The sequence below is a fragment of the Enhydra lutris genome, unplaced genomic scaffold (assembly GCF_002288905.1).
Source record: "Enhydra lutris kenyoni isolate GAN:26980312 unplaced genomic scaffold, ASM228890v2 scaffoldscaffold13, whole genome shotgun sequence".
NCBI classification, from domain to species: domain Eukaryota; kingdom Metazoa; phylum Chordata; class Mammalia; order Carnivora; family Mustelidae; genus Enhydra; species Enhydra lutris.
Window position 1 is genome coordinate 11,651,395 of NW_019154097.1, and position 8,033 is coordinate 11,659,427.

Sequence of the window (8,033 nt, forward strand, 5' to 3'; positions counted from 1 at the left end):
GGGTAAAAGTTAAAAAAATTTAGCAGAAGAAGAAAAATAAATTGAAAAAGAAAAAAATTAAATTAACTGCAAGGCTAAAGAATCATGGGGAGAAAGCCATGAGTCCGTGCTTTGCTTTCTCTTCCTTTGGAATTCCGCTGCTCTCCTTGGTATGAAACTGCACTCCTTGGTAGGTGAACTTGGTCCTGGCTGGGCTTCTTGTTGATCTTCTGGGGGAGGGGCCTGTTGTAGTGATTCTCAAGTGTCTTTGCCCCAGGCGGAGTTGCACCGCCCTTAACCGGGCTGGTCTGAGTAATCAGCTCAGGATTGCTTTCAGAGCTTTTGTTCCCTGAGCGCTTTCTGTAGAGTCCGGAGGGCGGGAATGAAGATGGCAGCCTCCCAGTCTCCGGTCCAAAGGAGCCGAGAGCCCGGGGCCCCACTCCTCAGTGCGCCCTCAGAGAACAGCCCTGATTTACTCCTGTCACCCTGCCTCTGGCCGCGCTCCGAGCTAACCGAGCCTGCGACCGGTTCAAGGTAACCCCGAGCTTAGAGTTTACTCCTCAGCTCTGTCTCTGTAGCCGGCTTCCCTGTTCTAATACCTGTAAGCTCTGCGACACTCAGACACCCCCGATCCTTCTGTGACCCTGCCTGACCTGAGGCCATGCTGACCCTGCGTGTGCTTCACCCCGGTTAAGCCTCTGGAGCGATGTCCCTCAGTGGAACAGACTTTTAAAAGTCCCGATTTTGTGCTCCGTTGCTCCGCCGCTTGCCAGGAGCCGGCCCTTCCCCCCGCGGTCTATCTTCCCGTCGCTTTGGATTCACTTCTCTGCCAGTCCTACCTTTCAGAAAGTGGTTGATTTTCTGTTTCTAGAATTGCTGTTCTTCTTCTCTTCGATCTCCCGTTGGATTTGTAGGTGTTTGCAATCTTTAGATAAGCTATCTAGCTGATCTCCTGCTACCTGAAGTAGTCTCAGCCTGCTACTTCTCCACCATCTTGACTCCTCCCCCCTCTTATTTTAATTCTTAATTTCTTCTCTTATTTCTTGGTTGACCTATTCATTCTTTAATAGCATGTTATTTAACCTTCATGTATTTGTGGTCTTCCCAGATTTGGGGGCGGTTTTTTTTTTTTGTTTGTTTGTTTGTTTGTTTTTGTTTTAATTTATTTATTTTAAATTTTTTTGTGGGTTTTTTTTTGTGTGTGTTCATGGTTGACTTCTAGTTTCACAGCATTGTGGTCAGAAAACATGCATAGTATCACTTGATCTTATTTGCTTGAGGCTTATTTTTATGGGCTTAATATGTGATCTACTCTGGGGAATGTTCTGTGTGCACTTGAAAAGAATGCATATTCTGTTGTTTTAGGATGGAATGTTCTGACTATATCTTAACTAAGTCTGTCTGTTCCACTGTTTCATTCAAAGGTTTTGTTTCTTTGCTGATTTTCTGTTTATGTGATCTGTCCATTGATGTGTGGAGTGTTAAAGTCCCCTACTGTTATTTTATTATTATTGATTAAATACTATATGTCCATTATTAACTGTTTTATGTATTTTGGTGCTTCCATGTTGAGTGCATAAATAGTTACAATTGTTATATCTTCCTGTTGGATTGTCCCCTTTATGATTATATAGTGTCCTCCTTTGTCTCTTGTTACAGTCTTTATTTTAAAGTCTACTTTTCCTGATAGAAGTATTGCTACTCCAGCTTATATTTGATATCCGCTAGCATTATAAGTGTTTCTCCACCCCCTCACTTTCAATCTGCAGGTATCTTTAGGTCTAAAATGAGTCTCCTGAAGCCAGCATACAGATAGGTCTTGTTTTTTTTATTTCCTGTCACCCTGTCTTTTGATTGGAATATTTAGTCTATTTATAGTCAAAGTAATTATTGATAGATATGTATTTATTGTCATTTTATTATTTGTTGATGGTGAATTATATGGTTGTTTCTGAAGATTATTTTTCTTATCCTTTTCTTTCTTTCATGATTTGCTGATTTTCTTTAGTGATACATTTCTTTGTATTTATTCTTTGCATACTTGTTAGTGGTTTTCAATATATAGTTATCATTAAGTTTTTATATAACCTCTTCTGCATGTAACAGTCTACATTTAGCTGATGATCTTTTAAGTTTGAACCTATTCTCTTCACCATGTTTTAGGTATATGCTGTCATACTTTAATCTTTTTATTCCAATAACCTAAAATAAATTAATGAGAGCCACTGATGCTTGAGGTGGGGGCAGAAACAGCATTGAAGCAAAATTATGGCCAGAATTTTCCAAATTTGAATAAAATAAAATCTGACAAACTCAAGCAGTTCAAGAAAACACAGTGAATATAGAATTTAGAAAATCAAATAAAGGGACATCATAATTAAATATCAGAAAATCACATAAAGGGAAAATATTAAAGACAGTTAAAGAAAAATGACACATGTTGATTATAGTAGACAAACAAATAAATATGTGATAGAATAAATCCTTTCCTGATAATAGAATTCTAATAAATATAGAATGGATTATGAATTAGAAAATTCCTATTTCAGAATTAATGTAATAAGTTACATTCTGGTAGGAATTCTTGATGGGTACTAGAACTATGGAGTAGAAGGGTTGTTGTGGAATAGTATATTACATCATCTCAACCCCCCCCCCCCATAAATGTATAAGTAACAAAATAAAAACCAGTAACTAAGTGAGTGGTAAAGGAATCAGAAAATACCATAGTAAGTCTTACAGTGTGGAGGGCAGACTTAGATGGCTCCCTCCTTCTGGTAGTTGGTCTGCTATAAACTCATTTCATTGAATATGGGCAGGAACTGTTACTTAAATCAATAGAATACAGCAAAGATAATGAGATGCCCCTTGCAAGATAATACTATGTAAGTTTGTAACCCATCTTGCTAGTAGAATTTCTCCCTTGCTGGTTTTGAGGAAGCAAGCAGCTATATTCTGAGCTGCCCTATTGAGAAGCCCATGGAATTGAGGGAAGCTTCAGACCAATAGGCAGAAGGGACAGTCCTATGGCCTGTAAGGGTCTGAATTCTGCCTAGAGTCATATGAGATTTGAAGCAGATCCTTTTCTACTTGAACCTTGAAATGATACCACAGCCTCAACTGTGGTTCCCATCTTGGTTATGAACTAGAACACCCTCTGAGCCACCCCTGTTTCTCTGACCTAGTGAAACCGTCATACAGTAAAGTTGTATATTCTTTAAGCTGCTAATTTTGTGCCCCACTATTAGGCAATAATAGATTAATTCACCAAACTATCAAAATTAACATCATCAATACAAGACAAACAGAGATTATATGCTACTAGATATGGTATTCTGAAAAATATATAACATCACTTATGTAGTGTCGCAGCCCATAATATATACTTGAATCTATTCACAGGAAGACAGTAATACCTAAGTTGAGGAATATTCTATAAAATTACTGGTTATATTCTTTAATGACACGAAAGAAAGAAAACATAAGGAACTGCTCCAGGTTGAAGGAAACTAAATAGACATGATAGCTAAATACAATTTCTGACCCTAGACCAAATCTTATACTAGAAAATAAATAGCTATAAAGCATATCACTGTGACAATTGATGAAATTAGAATATGCAACGCAAAGTATGCAAAAGGTATGTCCATGCTGCGTTTCTTGAATTTGATTACTGTGTTATGGCTTTGGCTATGTGATTAAATAATTAGGTCTTAGGAAATGCATGCTGAAGTATTGTGGGTTTATAAAACTACAATATGATTTCCTATAGAGAAGGTAAAGCAAATGTGGGCAAGTGTAGAAAATTAATAAGTCTGCAAAAAAAATCAGTTATTTTATACAATTTTTATAAATTTTCTCTAAGTTTAAAATTATTTTAAAGTGAAATGGTAAAAATAATGATAAACAGATATTCAGTTGTTCCTGAACACATTGTATTCCACTGAGAAACCTAACAGGACTTAGGATTTCCCATGATATAACCAAGGCCCAGTCATACATTGAGCCCTATATATAGTTAGTTAAAAATGCACAAACTATTAATGCCTTTTAGCTTCTACTAGCTTGCAGAAATCTTGACATACAGAGGTAGAAAAAATGCAGTTTTTCTCCATTCCTAGTTTAGAAGGTATCCTTATATATTTTATCAAAAGCTAATTAAAATTCCATGCCACTGGTAAAAGGAACATGAACACGAAATTTAGCAAAGGTAGATAAATCACTAGGACACTGGGAATTGACTGCAGGGGAAAAAAACTTGAATATTGCAGCAAAACTAGGCCATCTATTCACTTCAGCAAGAATCGATCACTTATAATTTATCTGCAGGGCTGCCTGAGAGAGGGAAAGCCACAGTATCGTTATCATCATCATACAATTACTTACATATTAATTGATAATCAACTGTAAGGATACATGTAGCACTGAAAAATAGAGAAGGAGAAGGATCTAAATAGGATATAGAAAAAGGACAATTTTAGTTGTAGGGAAAACACAGACCATTTTCTCTCTACAACTCTCTCGCTGATCTCCTGGCTGGGGGAAAAAAATGTAATTGGATTTTACTAAGTTACCATTGCTCCTCTCTGGTAATTACAGTGAAATAGTGAGATTTAAAGTTTCACAATGTATATACACTCTACATTATTTTCTTCTTCAATTTCCAAAATGTTATTTTATGACATAGCAACTTCAAAATCAAAAGAGTGTTTAAAAATTGTTGGCAGGCTGGATGGCTCAGGAGATTTGTAATAGGTTATACACTGCCTTTGATTTCTAGGTCATTGCTTTAAATCCATTCTGCTTAATGACTATTGGCTGTTTAAAGTGAAATGAACTGGTGAGTTTAGCCGAGTTCCATAATGATTTGTATTACCTACTACCTTTCCAAAAAGTTTGTGTATAGTCTCTAGTCACACCCATGCCTCAATAAGCATGTTGAGAGATTCAGTTAAAGAAATATGAGTTCAAGACTGAGATGCAATCACTTTTTTGACTATATAATTATCAACAACTAGTTTGCCTTCTTTTGTCCTTAATTCTCCACTATTTAAATTTGCGCATAAATATGCATGTTTTTCATAAATAAATCACCTATTTCGCTGAATTGTTTTATCAAATGCTTTATGTGACCAGAGCAACAAACATTTTTTTGAGGGTCTCCTGAGGGACAAATACTACAGTTCACAATACTTTACTTTATTTTATGTAATCCTTACAACTCACTGTGAGGTAGTTACTATCTTTTTTAATAAAAGGTAAAACCACCAGAGAGACCTTATGCAGCTTCCTTAAAACACATAGCTTGATTCTGAAAGTAAGTAAGTAATCATTCATTTAATATGACTAAACAGGTATTACTGGTCCAACTTAATACTATCAAATATTGTCCAAGGTACTGGAGAAATAATGGTGAACAAAAGACACAAAGACCAAGCCCTCAAGAGCCACTTTTTGGAAGGCAAGACAGACAATAAACAAACATGTCAATAACAACATTTCAAATATTAGTAATACTATGAAGAGCATAAATATACTTATATATATTTAAATATATATATAATATTTAGATATATATAAACATAAATAATATTTAGAATAACCCAGAAAAGACTCTATGGAACATTTAGCCAAAGACCTGAATAATGACAAGGAACAATGTCCTTCGTCAATGTGCTGAGATTAATGTGCAAATTTATTATAATTCAATTTAGCTCTATCCATATTTCTTTGCAGTCTTGTCTCTTTCTTGTCTTTCTCCTGATTTTTAAAAGACAAACGATATAGCAAATTTGCAGAGATTGTCAATCCAAAATTGGAGACTATTTCACAATCCTAAAAAATAGAGGGAAGAAAGAAAAAAAATAGTTAAGGAAAATAAAAATAGCCTTACATACTTTGTAATAAAATGACTCTGAAGTTTAATTTGGTCTATGCCACTTGCCTGTCATGTGATTTGTGATTTGGCTAAATTCCCTCTTTCTTCTCACCAACAACAACAAAAAAGCTTTCGTATAATATCCTCAGTTGCTTTGAGGATTAGATGAAATAACTTTTTAAAATATCTAGAATATAGTAAATGCTTAAAATATGAGTACCTGAAATTGGGAGGCGTGAAGTGGAAATTAAGAAATAATTCTCCTGTGGATATCTTTAGAAAAAATTTTAAAGATTGCGACTCCTTTTCTTTCTTCATTTAATATAATATGCTAATTGAAGGCATATTAGAAAATTCAAAATATGATGGTAATATGAAATAAATGATAAAGTTGGTTCTTTGTGACTTGAGAACATATCTGCTGTAAGCAAACCTATAAATACATCCATCTATTCATTTTCCATTCAAAGAGTTATTAGTTATTTATTCTCACATAGTGTGCTACACATTAGAGAAATAAATTAGGTGATACTCCTCTTCAAAAAAAAGTTAAATGAATGTGATTAAATACCATTAACAATGTACAAAAAATCCGTAATAGACCTGAACTTTCTGGGCTACCCAGAGAGGGGTCCACACAACGTTCCGCATTCCTGTTGTAATTTCAAGTTACAGCCTTCCACAATATCGGGAGCCTTTGATGTCCTGCAAATGAAGGAGGAGGATGCCCTCAAATTACTTGCAGCAGGAACCCACTTAGGTGGCATGAACCTTGACTTTCAAATGGAACAGCGCATCTGCAAAAGGAAAAGTGATGGTACCTGCATCATAAATCTAAAGAGAACGTAGGAGATGCTTCTGCTGGAAGCTCATGCCATTGTTGACATTGGAAATCCAGCTGATGTCAGTGTCATATCATCCAAGAATACTGGCCAGCAAGCTGTGCTGAAGTTTCCTGCTGCTACTGGAGCCACTCCCATTGCTGGCTGCTTCACTTCTGGAACCTTCCCTAGCCAGATCCAGGCAGCTGTCTGGGAGCCAAGACTTCTGGTGGTTACTGACCTCAGGGCTGACCACCGGCCTCTCATAGGGGTGTTTTATGTTAACCTGCCTACCATTGCTCTGTGTAACATGGACTGTGCTGTGTGGGTATTGCCATCCCTTGCAACAAAAACAGAGCTCACTCAATAGATCTGATATTGATGGAGGCCTGAGAAGTTCTGAGCATGCCTGGCACCATTTCCCATGAACACCCATGGGAGGTCACGCCAGAAATCCTGAAGAGTTTGAAAAAGAAGAGTAAGCTGCTGCTGAAAAGATTGTGACCAAGGAGGAATTTCAGGATGAATGGACTGCTCCAGCTCCTGAGTTCCGTTCTACCCAACCTGAAGGCAGGTCTGAAGGCATGCATGTAACCTCTGTGTCTATTCAGCAGTTCCCTACTGAAGACTGGAGTACTCAGCCTGCCACTGAAGAATGGTCTGCAGCTCCCACTGCTCTAGCCACTGAATGGGTGGGAACAACCACTGAGTGGTCTTAAGCTTCTCTTCCACAGAGGCAACAAAATGGAAATAGGTTGACAGAAACTAAATAGTCTCTTTAAATTAAGAAAAAAGAAAGAAAGAGACCTGAATTTCATTTCAGACTCTATCTAGTACATAAATAATTCTTCAAATTTTGAAATTAGAATTGTAAAGAAAACACTTTCCTCTTAGACCAGTTTGGACAATTTGTATATAAATGTTGTGGAGTCCTAAGAAATAAGCATTGTTAGTCTATTACTGTTTCTATTGATGTTTCAAATTTAAGCAACAGTGAACAAGATTATAGCTGAACCTGTAGCCAACCAGGGTTGTTATCTTTCAGCCTCACACTTTTTTGCAGCAATACATGAGACTTCCAAAATGTCTAACTTGTGTTAAGAATATTCTAAGATTAGGGGTGCCTGGGTGGCTCAGTTGTTAAGCATCTGCCTTCAGCTCAGGTCCTGATCCCAAAGTCCTGGGATCCAGCCTTGCATTGGGCTCCCTGCTCAGTAGGAAGCCTGCCTGCTTCTCCCTCTCCCACTCCCTCTGCTTGTGTTTCCTCTCTTGCTGTCTCTCTCTCTGTGTGTCAAATAAATAAAATCTTTTTAAAAAAAGAATATTCTAAGACTGATACTTAGTATAATATTAAT

At 36.8% G+C, this 8,033-nt stretch overlaps 1 pseudogene; it reads left to right on the plus strand.

Annotated features, from left to right (window-relative positions):
- Positions 1 to 5,577: 5,577 nt before the first annotated feature.
- Positions 5,578 to 7,803, plus strand: LOC111145936 (annotated as a pseudogene).
- The last annotated feature ends 230 nt before the right edge of the window (positions 7,804 to 8,033 follow it).